At 41.7% G+C, this 17322-nt stretch overlaps 1 protein-coding gene across 5 annotated transcripts in view; it reads right to left on the bottom strand.

Annotated features, from left to right (window-relative positions):
- Positions 1–17322, bottom strand: part of LOC310692640 (ankyrin repeat and fibronectin type-III domain-containing protein 1-like) — a 346685-nt gene that overhangs the window by 316027 nt on the left and 13336 nt on the right. The window contains exon 3 of one of the 5 annotated variants that reach the window (XM_083473607.1): positions 10723–10799. The exons of the other annotated variants lie outside the window; for them this stretch is intronic. The gene's annotated coding sequence lies outside the window, so the exon portion shown is untranslated. The remainder of the gene's footprint in view (positions 1–10722; positions 10800–17322) is intronic. 5 annotated transcript variants of the gene reach the window in all.

A 17322-nucleotide genomic window follows, 5' to 3' on the forward strand; every position in this document is an offset into this window, starting at 1 on the left:
TATGGTTTTACTGAATACTCTGGAAGATTTGTTAACTGACAGAAGTACCTGCTGAATGAACAGACAACTAACTCTAGGACAGAAGCTGACCTTTCCCATCGAAAGAATAGCTCTCTCATTAACTCTTAGGCAGGCAGACCTTGGACTGGGAAGGAACAAGAGATAGGTGGCAACGTGTACAACTTAAATTGAATTAACGGAATGTTATGTTTACACTGAACGTGAACAAACAGACTACAGAGTCCATTTGATACAGAACTTTCTTGCCACTGTATCTGCAGAAAGTTGTCCAGGCAGAATTGTTCCAAATTACATAAACCAACTATTTGTGAGATTTAAAAATGCTGTTAAGGAAAGATGATCTGTGACAGACAAAAGACCCCACCAGAGCCTATGAACACCCACTTTTGTTGTGAATAACCCAGTTACATAAACACAACTTGTTTCTAATATTGCAATTTATAAAATTAGCAAATAATCAGAAACAAAGGTAAACTAAAATTTGTGAACCAACAGCATACGAATTTTAAATTCAGTGCAGATTAAACCCCAGTCACATTATAATTTTACCTGATAGGAATACAGTTTCCTATCAATTTCCACACTGACATTTCTGATAAAAACAATTTTTTTCCAACAGTGTTGTACTTCCATAACTACCAATTGTGAGGCTTTATTGAGAAGAATTGTTTCCTTTCTACTGTGTTAAACAAAAATAAGATGCTTTACAAGAACTCCATCCCTCACTCAACCTTTCTTGTGCATGAAAGAACCATTCCTTCCATTTCAGCTAAATTCTTCAACATATATCACCAGCATATAAAGGTTCACTGCTGTAGACTAGCACACATGACAAACTGTGATGTTAACGGCATAGTCCCAATACATGACTAGTCAGAAAAAAGTCTCATTGCATTGAAGGGGCTTATTCCCAGAATGGTAATAATTTTATTATGTGTACCCCACCTATCTGGCTGGGTCTCCCCAGCCACTCTGGGCAGCTTGCAGCATAAACATCAAATGTTAAAAACCTCCAGATATAGGGCTGCCTTCAGATGCCTTCTAAAAGTTGTGTAATTCTTTATCTTCTCGACATCTGAAGGGAGAGTGCTCCACAGGGAAGGTGCCACTACTGAGAAGGCCCCCTGCCTGGTTCCCTATAACTTCACTTCTCACAGTGAGGGAACCAACAGAAGACCCTCGGACGACCTTAGTGTCTGGGCTGAGCAATGGGAATGGAGACACTCCTTCAGATATACTGGGCCAAGGCTGTTTAGGGCTTTAAAGGTCAGCACCAACACTTTGAATTGTGCTCAAAAATGAGAGCCAATGAAGATCCTTTATATGGTCCCAGTGGCCACTCCCAGTAACCAGTCTAGCTGCCACATTCTGGATTAGTTGTAGCTTCGGGGTCACCTTCAAAGGTAGCCCCACATAGAGCACATTGCAGTAGTCCAAGCAGGAGATAAGCAGGGCATGCATCACTGGTAAAATAGTAGGTGGGCAGATAGGGTCTCAGTCTGCGTACCAGATGGAGCTGGTAGACAGCTGCCCTGGACAAAGAACTGACCTGTGCCTCCATGGACAGCTGTGAGTCAAATGACTCCCAGGCTGAGCACCTGGTATTTCAGGGAGACCCTCACACCCACCTGCCCCCTGTCACCCATGAACAGTACCTTCTGTATTATCAGAATTCAACCTCAATCTGCTGTAGCTCAAGCATAGGCAATTTTAGTCTTTCCTTTTTTCCAGGGTTGCTTCTTTTCTGCTTTATTCTCTGCTGACCCAGTTCCATCCTCACAAAATAATAATGAAATGCCCATGGCTAATTGTTAAAAGTATGGTCTGATGGTTACCAGGCAGACTAGGGCTGTTTGGTTTTCATTAAGTGAAAGTGAATGTATCTCCAATAGGTAGACTCAGAGGCTCCAGGTTCTGTGTGTGTGATGTCTCATGGTCGGAGGCCCAACAAGGTCTGTTGTGACTGTGGGTAGGCCCCATGAGGCCCACCACAGCTGCAGGTAGGTCCATCGTGGCCATGGAATATTGAGGGGGCCCGGCCGTCTCCTTGAAATTGGGGGGGGGGCTTGGCCCCTCCTAGATAGACTGCAAATATTCATATGTGAGAGGTGATTCAGCGTGTTCTTAATTTACATTTTAAAAGTCTCCTTTAACTCAATATGTCTAGTAGAGGCATGAGGAATACAAGAAGCTGCATTATACAAAGTTATGCCTTTTTGGTACATTTAGTTCAGTACTGTCTATGCTGACTGGTGGCAGTTCTGTTGTTACAATTGGTACACAGCGTGCACAAAGTGTGGCTAGAGAGTAGACTTTACCTGTTGCAATCACAAAGAGATATTTGTAAAGTAAGAAAATAAAAAAGTTGCTTATTACAAGTAGTACATAACTTGGGTAGACAAGGGTTCAAGTTCTAACCTAACTAATCTAAAGAAGACAAAAGCAGCCATGCTTCCTCCTTTGTTTGCAGAGGACAGATCCAAGAGAAACTTTTATTTTGTCACCCAAGAGGGAAGTATAAGGAGAGGAGAAGGAATTTCCAGCAGGGTCTTCAGGATTTCAGACATGGAATCTCTTCCAGTTCTATCTGGAGATTCCAGATATTAGGACAGGGATCCTCTGCATGAAAGATTAATGATCTACCACTAATTGATGACACTTCCCCATAGTTTAGCAATGAACTCTCCATTGGTCAGTTTAGAAATGAACTGTAGAGTCTAGCATGCTTATATCCAGATTTAACAACATTATCATTTGAGGGAAATTTTGTATTTGCTGCTTCTTATTTTTAAAAATCACAATTTTAGAATCATTTTTATCCATCCTATCTGCAATAAGAAATTAAAAGGGACTTCACAAAAAGGGCTTCTCTAATGGTCATTATCATTTATTGCCTTTCAATAAACATCTGATTTTATGTTGCCCACATTTTTCCTCAATAAAAATACAGAAAATTACCTGTTGCACAGGTTGTACATACAAAATAGAATTTCAGTGGTACCTCGGGTTACAGACACTTCAGGTTACAGACACTCCAGGTTACAGACTCCATTAACCCAGAAATAGTACCTCGGGTTAAGAACTTTGCTTCAGGATGAGAACAGAAATTGCGCCGTGGCGGCGCGGCGGTAGTGGGAGGCTCCATTAGCTAAAGTGGTACCCCAGGTTAAGAACAGTTTCAGATTAAGAACAGATCTCCAGAACGAATTAAGTTCTTAACCCGAGGTACCTCTGTAATTGCCTGGCTCAAAAATGAATTCAGGGAGGCGGGAAGGAGAGGAGAAGACATGCAAAGGCATTTACCATCCTGAACAGAATACAGAATACTTCTGTATTCTACCAACATGGAGAAAAAGCCTTCCAGCATGTCAGCGAGTATTAGTTCAGTTGCCCACGGGCAAAGGATTATAAAGAGAAAAGCATCAAGAAACTCTTTGTCCACAGATGTGTCAGCAAGCAAAGCCTGAGTTTCCTGAGGAGTGCAAGGGGGGAGCCTGCAAATCAAAGATGCAATTTCTTCTCATAGCATGATGCTTGCTCTCTGCCCTTGTTTTCTATTTATTTGTGCTGCTGTACAAGGAAATTTTTAATACAATACCTCTTGTAAATTTGCCTGCAACCTAGAAGTCTCTTCCTAGGATCAGAGATTTGATCAAAGGGATCTTACCCAAAGTAATCCTATATCAAGAAAATCACATCTGTTTGCATTTCTTGTTTCTAATAGCAGTAGTAAATATAAGAAGTACCAATTGACAATTTCTCCTATTTACACCAGAGAAATGTTTTACAGAATCTGCTAAAGAAAAAGGAGACAGCAGCTGGAATGCAGACAGAAAATAAGTACTAAAATAAATCAAATCAATGCACAGAAGGCATAAGGATATAACTAGGATCTAAACCAGAATGATAATGTTCTCTGTGCCAAAGAAATAATACTAGGTCCCACTACCTATAACAAATTGAAGACTGAAAAAGGCATTGGTGAGTTTAGCTTATCTGGTTAGTGTGGTGCTGATAATGCCAAGGTTGCAGGTTCAATCCCCATAAAGGACAGAGGCATTTTCCTGCATTATAGAGGGTTGGATTAGATGATTTTCAGGGTCTCTTCCAACTCTACAATTCTATGAAATATTGTTAATTTCCTTTGCCTGAAGCCAGTTAAACTTCTGATTAGCACAACCCTCATAGTAGGCAAAGCTCCACAAGCAGAAAGCAATGTGATATGTTGCCCAGCAGACAACATGATCTTCTTTGTTGTGACTTTGCCTAAGGGAACAGTACCAATGGATACAAGGAAAGAGGGAGATGCATGGTTCAGAAAGGAGCAATTAAGATGTTGAAGCAACTCCCCTATGAGGAAAAGTTGCAGCAGCTTGGACCTGATAGTTTAGAGCACTTTTTCAACCTTTTTGGATCCACAGCTTCCTTGACCGACTACATTCTCTCTGTGACACCTCTGTGGGGCTCAGGAGCCCAGTTGTGTCACCCCTTGCCTGCTGAGTTGGCAGCAATCACACCCTCCCTTGTGGAGTGTTCCCTCAGCCTCCTCTTCTCTCCCCTCTCATTAGGAGTCCTCTGGGCAGCTGCTGTTGCTACCCCTGGTCTCTGAGCTGCATCCCCCCCCAAAGAGAGCTGCATCCCCTCTCTGCCCCACAGCTCCCCTCACACTGCCCCACAGCAACCTGGGAAGCACCCCCTGGCCAACCCCAGAGGCACCATTCACCTGGGGAGTTTGTAGCCAGGGCTGCTGTAACAAACAGCTGTGCAAGCCATTGGGAAGGGCATCAGAGGAGGGAGGGAAGAAAATAGGGACAGAGATCAGTGTTGTTGCCTGTGGTACCCCTAACCAACATTCAAGGCACTCCAGGGTGCCACGGCACACTGGTTGAAAACCACTGGTTTAGAGAAAAGGAAAGCAAGAGCTGGCATGATAAGAATGGAAATGAAAGCAAGAGGTGGAATGATAAGAATGGGAAAAGTACATAAAGAAAAGTTTTTCTCCCTTTCTCATAACATCAGAACTAATAGAAATCAAACAAAGCAGAATGTTGGACGATTCAGGACAGAGAAAAGAAAGTACTTCCTCAATCAGCACATAGTTACAGCAGTACCTCGGTTTACGAACTTAATCCATTCCAGAAGTACATTCTTGAACCGAAACCGTTCTTAAACCAAGGCGCACATTCCCTAATGAGGCCTCCCACCACCAGTGCCCTTCTACCGTTCTGATTCCGTTCTTAGACTAAGGTAAAGTTCACAAACCAGGACACTACTTCCGGTTTTGCAGAGTTCGTAAACAGAATTGTTCATAAACAGGACTGTTCTTAAACCGAACTACCGCTACATATGGAACTAGCTCTCACAGGAGTGAAGGATAGCCATCAACCTGAATAACAATAAGTGTGCTCCCTGCTAGAAGATGCCTGCTGCACTGAGAAAGGCAAAGAGTGATGCCTAGTGGATTGCCAGATGATGTGTCAATGACTACTGGCTAAAGCTGTGTCAGAGTATTCAACTCACTGCTGATAGTGGCAGCACTCACAAAATGTACAAAGGCATGAAGACAGTCTTTGGACGAACAGTCTGGAAAACTGGACTGCTGAAAACCTTGTCTGGAGAGATCATCAGACTGCAGCAAGCAGATGAAACAATGGACAGAGCACTGTCAAGAACTGTACTCGCAGGAAAACATGGTCTCTGGTACAGCAATTGACTGCCTGTTTTGGAAGAGCTGTATCTCCCTCCTTCCCTCAATGAGCTAAAGAATGCAATCAGCTTTCATTTACAACAATAGTTTGAATGCAAGAAGGTCATAACCCACTGCAGCCAAATGATTCTATGGATATTTCAAAAACCTACAGGAGAACACAGGAACCTTAGTGGTGCAGCAATAAAACTGCTAGCACATTTTCAAAGCTAAGCAAGGTGCAGTATGGTTTTATTCTGGATGAATTCTGTGTTGAGTTTTCTGCATTGCAGGGGGCTGGACTAGATAACCCTGGGGATTCTTTCCAACTCCAATTTGTTTCATTTCTGTTAGTTCTAATTTTGAAACTCTAAGGCTGAAATTGTACAAAAGATCTGAAAACACTGACCAGTTAAGATTGAAGAACCTGGGAAATAACAGGGTCTTCACCAGGTGCCAAAAACATCGCAACATAGACTACATTTGTTCTCAAATACCTCAACAGAAGAACTTCCTGCTCTCAATATATTTGAGGACAGAAGTGTTAAAAATTTAAATGAACAATTTAGCTAACATAAAGGTAGCTGTGTTGGTCATAGGAAAAACTCCAAAATCCACAGAAAGGCAATGCCTTTATTAGAACTAACCATCAAACCTGGAGTCCTGGAAATCTCAGAAGCTTGCTCACTATTTTGTGACATGTTGATTGGCCATAATAAAGATGTTGCCCAACTGAGCAGAAATGCTATCAAATGTGTTTTTAGCTCAAAAGCCTGCCTTTGGATAAGATTGAAAGCTTATTCAAAGTAACAAAAATTCCCGAGCATTTTGCACTCATGCTTTCTTTGCATTCAGTTGGAGATACACAGTCAATCATGAGCTTTCATGCCAGGTCTGGCAGCTCGCACCACAACACTTGGCTGTCTCCCCAAAATACTGGCAATGCAACCAATACTGGTTTAAAGAGTTTCATTTTCTTTCCCACAGCATTTCTGAAGACAGAACTGAGTGGCAATTGTAGACAAATCTTTTGATTCTCCACCCCAGGACACTAACCACCTTCAAACTAGTAACACCAGCATTTAACCAAGTTCAGCATTAATGAAGGAGTATCTAACAAATACCAACAAATGCACTCTTCTATACAAAAGTGATTTTGAAAGGTGAAAAACGTCTCCAGGAAGGAAGCTTGAACTGCTTTCCTTCTGAAGAATTAACAGAAAAACTCTCTGCTTGCCTACTCTTCCTAGGGAAAGAAAGGACAACATTCACTTCCCACCTCATCACTGGCAGGATGCCCTCTCCCTTTTAGATTAATTATGCAAAGTTTCCAAGCATGTTCTTCTATAGGCCAAGAACATTATGCCACTTCTAGCTATAATCCTTTCAAAAGCTCATAAACAAAGGCTTAGCACTTGAATAAAGAGACTGCAAGCAAAAAGTCCATGACAGCACAGAATAGAGCTAGGAGCGGCACACGTTCACATTCTTCTCCGTTATGAAAGCTAGCACTGCAGCAAGCGAAGACAAACACTTCCCTATTAAAAACCTCAGCTGGAGTGTATTAATACAACATAATTTTGAGTTTCACATAAAACACCACGACACCACAAACTCTGCATATAAATTCCTCTATTTCAGCATACAAGTTAATGTAAACAATGTATCTTTCAATACAAAATTTCTACACAAACTGAAGAATTATGCAGCTCTAAAGGAGAATAATTTCATCTACAAAACGTATATTATTTTGATGCATTTTAGGGCCCAATTGAAAGTACTGGTTTTGACTTTTAAAGGCCTAAAGCAGGAGTAGCCAACATTATAGCTATTTAACATAATATTTTATTAAAATACTACATTATTGTGTTTTTATGTTTATATTTTGTTCACTGACTTCAGTGGACTTAAAAGGCAGCTTATAAATATTTAAATGCACTTGGAATTGGGTTGTACCACTTCTGACTGCTGGTGGAGCTCACAAAATGGATGTTCGTACACACATACAATTTTTTTGCACATAGAAAACCCAAGCATGTCAGGGAGAATAGCAGACTTCCACCTGGCATGTCAGTTTTCAAGATTGAGGCAGTTTGGTATGGGGAAGCATTCAACCACATAAATCCCCGGTCTAAAAGCATACAACCTAGTCACAGGTTTACAGCCTAAGTGCAACTCCTGCAATCAGAGGATGTGTCCTGGAAATGATGAAAATCTCAATTGTCATGCCAACCCTCATGGTTGGCATTCATGTACTGGCAACAATGTACTTTTGGCTACAGCAGTTTCCTTAATAATAATAATAATTTATTATTTATACCCCACCCATCTGGCTGGGTCCCCTCAGCCACTCTGGGCGGCTTCCAACAAGGCTCCCAAATCAGAGGACACATCCCTAGACGATATCTCTGAAGAGATTTAAGATCTGCCCCCAAATACATACAGAATTGCATTTAATGGCACATAACTATGTAAAAAATACTGTTCCTTCTCGCTATTTAGTCAAAGAAGCAAAAATAACCAGCAGCCATAGGCGTGTTAAGCACCTTGGAGAAATGTAGACTGGTAATTCAAAGATCTCTGTATGAAAGGAAGTTGAGCTTAGTTTTAAAGCACTTTAGAAGTGCATAGAAGGTGTGCTATGAAGATGTAGGGAGAGTGAGACAAATTGAAGAATGTAGGGCACAAGATATTGGTCATAATATTATGTTTGCTGACTGGGAGCAGTTGTGGACCACCGGTATGAAATTCACGGCATGTAATGCCTTAAAGGAAAATATTATGAAAATGATTTATAGGTGGTACATGACCCCAGTCAAGCTTGCAAAAATATACCACTTGTCTGATAATAAATGTTGGAAATGCAAAGAAACTGAAGGTACTTTCTTTCACCTTTGGTGGACGTGCCCAAAGATTAAGGACTTCTGGGAAATGATATATAATGAAATGAAAAAGGTACTTAAATGTACCTTCCCTAAGAAACCAGAGGCCTTTCTCCTGGGCATTGTCGGCCAATTGGTGTCAAAGAGAGATAGAACATTTTTATGTATGCCACAACAGCAGCAAGAATACTCATAGCAAAGTATTGGAAGACACAAGATCTACCCATGCTGGAAGAATGGCAGATGAAGGTGATAGATTACATGGGACTGGCTGAAATGACTGGCAGAATCCGGGACCAGAGGAAAGAGACGGCGGAAGAAGATTGGAAGAAATTTAAAACTTATCTTAAGAGATATTGTAAAATTAATGAGTGTTAAAATGTTATGATTATAGAAAGTAAGTGGACTACAGCTGTAAAGATTAAGTTAAAAGAAAAGAAAAGAATATAACTAGATAAAACTAAGGGTGAGGATTTGCTGAATTAAAATTGAAATTGGAATGCAGAAAGGGGAGGTATGAGGAGGTCGGTGAAGTAAGGTTTAAGAAAATAGGGTCTTGAAATTATACTTGTTTGTTTTTGTGTTTGTTTGTAGTATGTTTATATAATTTGTGAAAATTCAATAAATATCATTATTAAAAAAAAACAAATTGAAGAATGTAACTGGTGAGAAGTATACAAGATAAATATGGGTGAAATTGGAAAAGGATAACAAAGACAGTCCCTGTCTTCTAGTAATAAACTACAAAAGTAGTTACAAAGGCACTACATACAGTCTCTCCTACAAACAGAGAACATCATCATCATCATTATTATTATTACTACTACTACTATTTGTATACCGCCCTTCATCTGAAGATCACAGGGAAGTGATCAAAATAAAAATCACTTGGATCTCATCTGCGACTACTGGCTCAAGGACTTTGCCCATGAAGGGGAAATTGGCAACTGACTGGCAATTACTTAGATTTTCCGAATCCATGAAAGGTTTCTTGAGGAGTGGTTTTACCACTGCCTCCTTCGAACAGGCAGGGACCACCTACTCTTGTGGCATTACTGCGGGCCCCCGGGGGCGGCTCGCCCCACCCTCGTGGGTGGCTCGCTCTGCCCCCGCCACTCTGGGTGCCGGAGCAGTTAGCTACACCGCTGCCCATCCCTGGCCCAGGCAGCTGTCCCCTGCCTGCTAGTTTTTATCAACAAGAGGGTCTAGGGTCCAGAGTGCAAGTGGTCACCCTGACTGATCCAAGCACCTTGGCCACATCCTCATGCCTTACCAACTGAAACTCATTCAGCACAACTGGACCAGACAGTGCTTTTGACACCCCTTCATCTGCTTCATCTACAGATTTGTCTGCTGTAAAAGCAGAGTCAAGATCCTTGTGAGCACAAGTTATTTTATTCTCAAAATGCTTTGCAAACAAGTTACAGAGAGCTACCGTCAATTCTGCCACCTCCTTTTGGCCAAATTGCAAGAGGCCCTGGAACACCCAGAAAAGCTCTGCTGGATGGCACAATAAAGATACAATGGAGTTCACTGCCACTAGGTAGGCTCAATGATGAGCTCTCACCAATGTTCCATTTTATTCAACCTGAGTTTTCCTATGCTGGTGTTTGAGCCATCTCCCAGCTTGTTTTCTCACACTAAGCTCTGGAGAATACCATGGAGCCAAGTGGGCTCCATGAAGTGGGAGAGGGTGCTCTTGTCCATGGCCTAAGCCATTCAGATGTTGCAGCAAGAGCTTCGACTGAAGTGCCTGTCATAATAGCTGGGAAATTTCTCAGTCTCATCTGGAAACCCATTGGATCTATCAGCCTAGAAGGTCCCTTGGCTCTGCAAAGGGGGAAAAGGTGCTGAAATCCTAAATCTCAACAGGAATATCCCCTACTTTCAGATCACTCTCTTCCTGTCCAGTTGAAAATACAATGTCCAGAGTGTAGCCTGCCACATGTGTTGAGCCAGTGACATGTTGGGGCAGTCCCATGCCAATCAAACCAGGATAAGTATTTTTGAAGAATCCACTTCTATTTTCTCACACTGCATATCTGGGAAAGTACTTTCTGACCATTCTGCTGTGCATATAGAAAATAATGGGATGTTAATGAAAACATAACCTGTATCAAAGCATTAAAATACCTGTCTTGATTATCTCCATTCTTTTATCAGGGTCTATTTGTCAGCCACTGTAGTGAGAAGCAGGCTACCTCGCAGATCTGTGGAGGAAAATGCTTTTCTGTTAACGTTCTTTTTTTTTACATTTGGGAAAGGATAGCAAACATCTGTTTTCATTGACCCTGATGATTAGGCAGTGTCTTCTTCTGGCAGATATCTAACCCCAGTCATCCTCACACTTTCTTCCATTTCTTCAAAAAATATTCCTTACTTCCTCATTATTCTGAAATATGAAGACATCAACTATTAAGTGTTGGACATGGGTGGTCAATACAAAGTGGGGACTGAAAGAAGAGGATTCTGCTTTACAGCTCCTGTGAGAGAAATGATGGCTGACATCCCAAAAAAAACCAACGGGTTCTATTGCTAATAAAACACAGAACTGCATTGTTACTAAATTCAAACATTTGCATTTCCACACAAAAGCACTTGCCTTCAACAGAACTGTACTTTGCTTTACCTTTTGACAAAGCTTCAGTACCTTCACACAGGACTATGAAATTTACTATTGCCTTCAACTCTATGGTGCAGGTATAAAACTTGTTGTGCAGTGAAAACAGCCTTCAGTAACTACAAATGCAGTTACATCACCGGCACATTACAAGCTTGTCCAAGAGCCATAGTTTGAGCACAGAATGGTGTCAGATTGTTTCTCTCAAGAGATAACTTAGAGTAGACCCACTGAAATTAATGAGCCCAAATTAGTGGGAGTAAGGCTAACATTGGATACAACCCTTTGTTTGCAAACAAGGCAGCATTCCTGAGAACTGCTGCTTCCAAATAATTCACTGAGAACTGAACAGTTAAACAGATTAAAAATTCAAGATACATACACAGTGACATTTTACTTCAAAGTGATTTTATAAAACCTCTATCACCGCAAGGTAAGTTAATCGCATATTCCATTCATTAGCAATGGGTGCAGAGGTTAACTTGCACTTAATTAGAATTAATTTTAATTTTACTGGAATAAGGAAGACATATTATACAGCAGCGCTCTTAACATTGTATCATATAGCTATGAACAGTAGTTCTTTATGCAGATTTCACCAGTCTCACATCCCCTCTTCCCCCAAACACTTGAGCAGGAAGCATCTGCAAAAGGGAATATATTCTGGGAACGATGAGGCGACATATCACTGGAAACAGAGGATGTAAAAATAAAAACAGGAAAGCATATTAGGCTAATGTTTAGAATTCTGCTGTCAGTCAGATAAAGGGAACTGAGAGAAATGGGGGAGGGAGGAGAAGCATTTGATGTGAAGCAAATCCGTGAAAAGGGAAGAGGGGACACCTTTCATAAAACGAAGCTTGTATGTAAGAATGAGCTTCCTTGTCATGAATAATTGGGTTGCCAGTTCTAATGCTCAAGCTCAGCTTTCCTTTTGAAAAGGGTGCAAAATTCTTGGCAGCCAACTAGAGTCACCCTAAAGGCAAAAAAGGGCAGAAAACCAGCAAGTAAAACAACCTCAACATTCATAGGAATTTAAGGAACATCTTGTTATTTCACAGCCTCTCATGAAAAGGACCGAGGTGGGGGCTGAGCAGGCTTCTGCATGTGTCAGTAGTACTTCCATGCTTCAATAGTCCCTAATCATGATTACAATTATTAGATCATCTTAAGTAATGGACAAAGCTCCCTGGCTCCATAGGTCTCAAACCAGCTCATATGGTCATAGCTATTGAGTTTTTTCTTCTCTATAACCTCAAAGGCAACTATCCCAGTCACATGCTTTGCTGTCTTACATGTAACTAGCCAAAGCAAATGACATATTTAGGGCCAGCTGCAAGACTGCTGCACTATGACCACACTGATCAAACCTAGCTTGATAACTGTTAAGGGCTACCCAAATGCAGTCTAGATAGAGCATGTTGCTAAGGCCATACTCACTGATCCCAATATTCAGTGCTTTCTTATGGCCATCTCTGAGTTTCTTAGGACAGAATTTGAATCTGTATATTGTTATGATACTAGTCTAAACTCAAATTTAGCAAAATCTTTCCATGTTTCTGTGGAGTCAACAAGTACCTAGACCTTAAGACTGGGTGTCCCTTTTTTCTTTTATATGTAAAAAAAATTATCCGGAAAAGTGTCTGTGGACAAACACTGGCTTCCTTGGCCTGACACAAGATGAGCGCCACACCCCAGTCATTTTGACTGGACTTAACTGTCCAGGGGTCATTCACCTTTACTGTTATCTGTATACCTGGGCTATTATATATAAATTAAGATAATTTGTGAATAATTTTGTATACAACTCTTTGTATGTGTTTACTGTGGTTGCAGCCAAGTGGAAGCCGTGGTGGACGTTTGGCTTCCGAAAATCGCTTGGAAACCGGAATACTCACTTCCGGTTTTTGATCATCCGGGAGCCAAAATGTACGAGTTCCAAGGCATTTGGCAACCAAGGTACAGTGGTGCCCCGCAAGATGAATGCCTCGCAAGACGGAATACTCGCTAGACGAAAGAGTTTTCCGTTTTGGAGGTGCTTCGCAAAACGAATTTCCTATGGGCTTGCTTCGCAAGACGACAATGTCTTGCGAGTTCCTGCTGGTTTTTTTCCTCTCCCCCCCCTTTTTCTAAGCCGCTAAGCCGCTTATCAGCTGATCCGATCAGCAGATAAGCCGCTAAAAGCCGCTAAAAGCCGCTAAAAGCCGCTAAAAGCACTAATCTGCTAATCTGTCAATGGGCTTGCTTCGCAAGACGAAAAAACCGCTAGACGAAGAGAATCACAGAACGGATTCTTTTCGTCTTGCGAGGCACCACTGTACAACTAATTTCAAATTATCTCAACCCCCCCCCCCCTCACATTTTAGGAAGGTTTCCAAATAATTTTTTGTATTCTGCAACCTTGGGGGCTTCCTCAAACCTGCCAGCACTCCCCACCCCATGCTATTTTAGTTCCAAAAGTATCTACACTTAGAGGACGAGTTTACCATTAACAAAGGGGATCATTAGGTCATCCATATCAAGTGGGTCCAGTTCATACACAGTAAATAAATTAATTACACTGCAGCATCTCTTAATATTGGGTTTAAAATGTTTAAACAAGCTGCATTAATATCACAGCAGATATTCTACCACGATTCTCTCACGTTTCACCAAATTTTGTTTTGTTTTGTTTTGTTTTAAGAAACTGTAACTTTAGTTATAACATCTCCTATTTACCTAGTATATGGGAGCTCTGCTATTCAGTTTCCAAAATCTTGCAAATATAATTCTACCTGCAGTCAATAATTTGTACATTAATACTTTGAGGTTTAATATCCAACAAAATCCAGCTGACTGGTTTGGTTTAGGTATGGATTTTACATATTTATTATCTTTATAGCCATTTTCCAAAATTTTATTTCACATAACCAGCAGATGTAGGAAAATTCATACACTGTACTATTTAGCTTGGCATTCTGAATTAACAGTAAACAGGAGATCCGATATTTTAAGATCTAAACTTCGGTCATCATCCTGTACCTCACCATACAAAAGAATGTACACTAGAATTGGACAACTAAGTCTTTCACATAAATGTTAAACTATTATCCACTATAGATGATAGATAGATAGATAGATAGATAGATAGATAGATAGATAGATATAGTTCAATAGCAAGAAGCAAAGTGTTGTTTCACTGATGAAGATAAAAACAATCCTCCATAGCATTATTACAGGGAAAAAGCCAAGGGTGCTAGCTAGAAACTTTAACACCCATACTTAGAATACATAGTGCAGATGCTAAAGGTTAGACTTCTGTCAAAATGTTTTAACACTGTGTACAGTTTGTTTCAGGCAGATTATGCTCCAGGAACTTAAACCAGATGGCCACAGGCTCGTAATTGCACTCCAACTACATTCATCTCCTTCACCTATACAGCAGTTGACATGGTAAACCATGAGCCATTAATTTGATGGTGTGCAGAAACAACATCAAACCGTAAAAGCACATGTAAGCTGAGGGATAGTGAAGGAAAGACATTTATTGTGTGGGTCTGCATTCACATTACTGCCTTAAGGCACACTTGCAAACCCTGGTACTACGCCTTTTCCCTGTCTTTGTGGGCCTTCCTTCACTGGACCACAGCCTTCAGCTGTCAGTCATGAGCATCCAGAGCAAAAACATAAAAGAATACACCAATACCCCCCAAATAATAATCATATCAGCCACCCTGTGACAATTAGGCTAGATAGCTGGTGTGACACCCCCCCAACCAAGTTTTTGCTACGCTACATCTTGCTGTGAGTGCTAGAGAACTCACTCCAGCTACAAAAAGGCTGCTGCAGAACAAGCTGGAACAATCTCTTGGGTTGGGGTATTGCCTAGGGCTTTCGGATGGGGTCTCTGCTACTGTTTTGAATACCTCATCTGTTTAAAATGTTTTAAATTGTTCTTAAATGGCTTTAACATGTGGGTGTTAAAATTTGGAGGTTTTTTCCTTTTTAAATAAAGGCGCATAGGATGTGCCTGAGAAGTGAGTAGTAGTGAGCAATCACAGTGGTTTAGGGCAGAGGGAAGTATGCTATGATGGGTGGGTGGGAGAGGCCAGGTAAGGGGCATGCAGCACATGCAGTCAGTGACTGCATCATGTGCCAGCCCCTACTCCAACCTGGGGAATTGCAGTTGTCCTATCAGCCAGCCCCCAGGTCTACTGTTTCTGAATGCCAGGTCAGCTCTGAGTAAGACCTCTCTCAGGCATGATCTGAATATAGATGAAGAGGCCATTCTGGTCTGTACACCTGGGTGGTTGAACAGAATGGAGTGGATCTCATCCAGCTGTGCCCACTTGAGTACTCAGTGCAGCAAAAGGGAAGACTTGAGGGTCAGGGAGGAGGAGTTGCTGTAGTCTATATAAATTCCCTTTCTCTCTCCAGGCTCTTTGTCCGGTTGGGGGCGGAGGGGGGGTTAGAGTGTGTGTTCCTGGCATTGGCTAGTTGGGACAGATTAGGGATTCTACCACCTGCCTTGCAGCCCTGAGCTCTCCCTGCCTGCGCTGACAGTCTTGGTGGTGTTGAGGACTCTCAGACTGCTGAGTCTATATAAGGGTGTTGAGCAGCGAGCAGAATTCAGCAAGGAGCTTCTGAAGCTGAGCACAGTGAGAAATGCCTGCAATCTGGCTCCAAAGAAACTAGCTGAAGTCCACCTGGTGGTAAGAATGACTGTGAAAAATGGACTAAGGGTAAATGGCATACAAGTTAAATAGTGTTAAGAACTACACTTTGTGAACCAGACTTATGTAAACATCTGTTAACTGTCATTTAAAGATACAAAGGCCGGCACTTCCATGAGGCGAGGTCAAGCAATTAGCCTAAAGCAGCAGATCCAGTTCCTAACCCACCCACCCCATTGCACTGCTGCCAGCCCTACACACCCATACCATAACTGCTGCCACCACAGCACTCCTGCTCTCACTGCTAACACTGCAGAGTGGTAGTGGTGCAGCCATGAAAGCAGGGCCAAAGAGGGGGCCTGGATCTGCAGGTGTCAGGGTGTCAGGAGGGCAGCAGTGAAAGGGCATTTTGCCTAGAGCATCAAAACATGCCGGGCCACCCCTGAAGAATACAGTGGCCTTATTACAGCAAACGTAAGTCTTAAATGTAACCAACTGAAGTATAGATGAAGGCTTTTGTAAACAGAATAATATCAATTTGTGGCAGTGGTTAGAAGGTTTTGAATGTATGTGCACAGTGGGAGTGGGAGAAAAGTAAGAAATGCTCCACAAGCATTGGTGAATTAGCAGAGTTAAATAAAAGCTGGTTCTCCATATATAAAGAAAAGGCAGACTCACCATAGTATTATTTTTACTCATAGGAGTCCATCAGCAAATCATTCCCATGAGTTATTGCAAGGCAGTAAGGATGTATTTCTATGGGATGCCTCCAGATTTTAGGCACTCATGTCTGATTTGAATTAGGCATGGGCATAAATCCTACCCAGAGGGGTGACTCGTAGAAATGTTATTTCAAGTGCAAATTGCATTATGGAAAGCAGTCCTCATCCAGTAAGTGTCTGCAAGGGTAACATGCCCTTTCAATTACGGTTTTTGTTTTAAAAAGGGAACATCTCTTCCTGTATTGATCTCACAATTCAAAATGGTAACTTTGCTGCCTGTATTATAGCATTAAAAGATGCTACCTGTGATCTATAACAGCAGTGCCTTTAACATGATAGGTAATTCAGTTCAAAACAGAAATTAGCCACTGACAGCCTCTACATCATGTCTGGCCCCTAGCTGACAACCCAGGAGGAGGAAGAGGAGAGGCAAGAACTTAAGAGCTGACCATCACCTCCTAATCTTTCCTTCTCTTCTCTAAGTTGCATCTCTCTCCTTCCATTCTGCTACAATCTTTCTCACACTAACAACATCCTGAAAATCAGTTGATGCAGAAGCTGTACTACAGTACATAACTGTTACTAGGCAACTCCCCCATTCTCTCCACCCCAGAAACATTTAATGTTGGAGGGGTGAAGGAAACAACAGTGGCTGGAAGGGGCAACAGGTCTTTGCTGGGGGGGGGGGGACCAGGCATAGGAAAGGGAAAGCACAACCTGCCACCTCCACTTACTACTT

The sequence above is a fragment of the Podarcis liolepis genome (assembly GCF_965112155.1).
Source record: "Podarcis liolepis genome assembly, chromosome: 14".
Classification (NCBI taxonomy): Eukaryota; Metazoa; Chordata; class Lepidosauria; order Squamata; family Lacertidae; genus Podarcis; species Podarcis liolepis.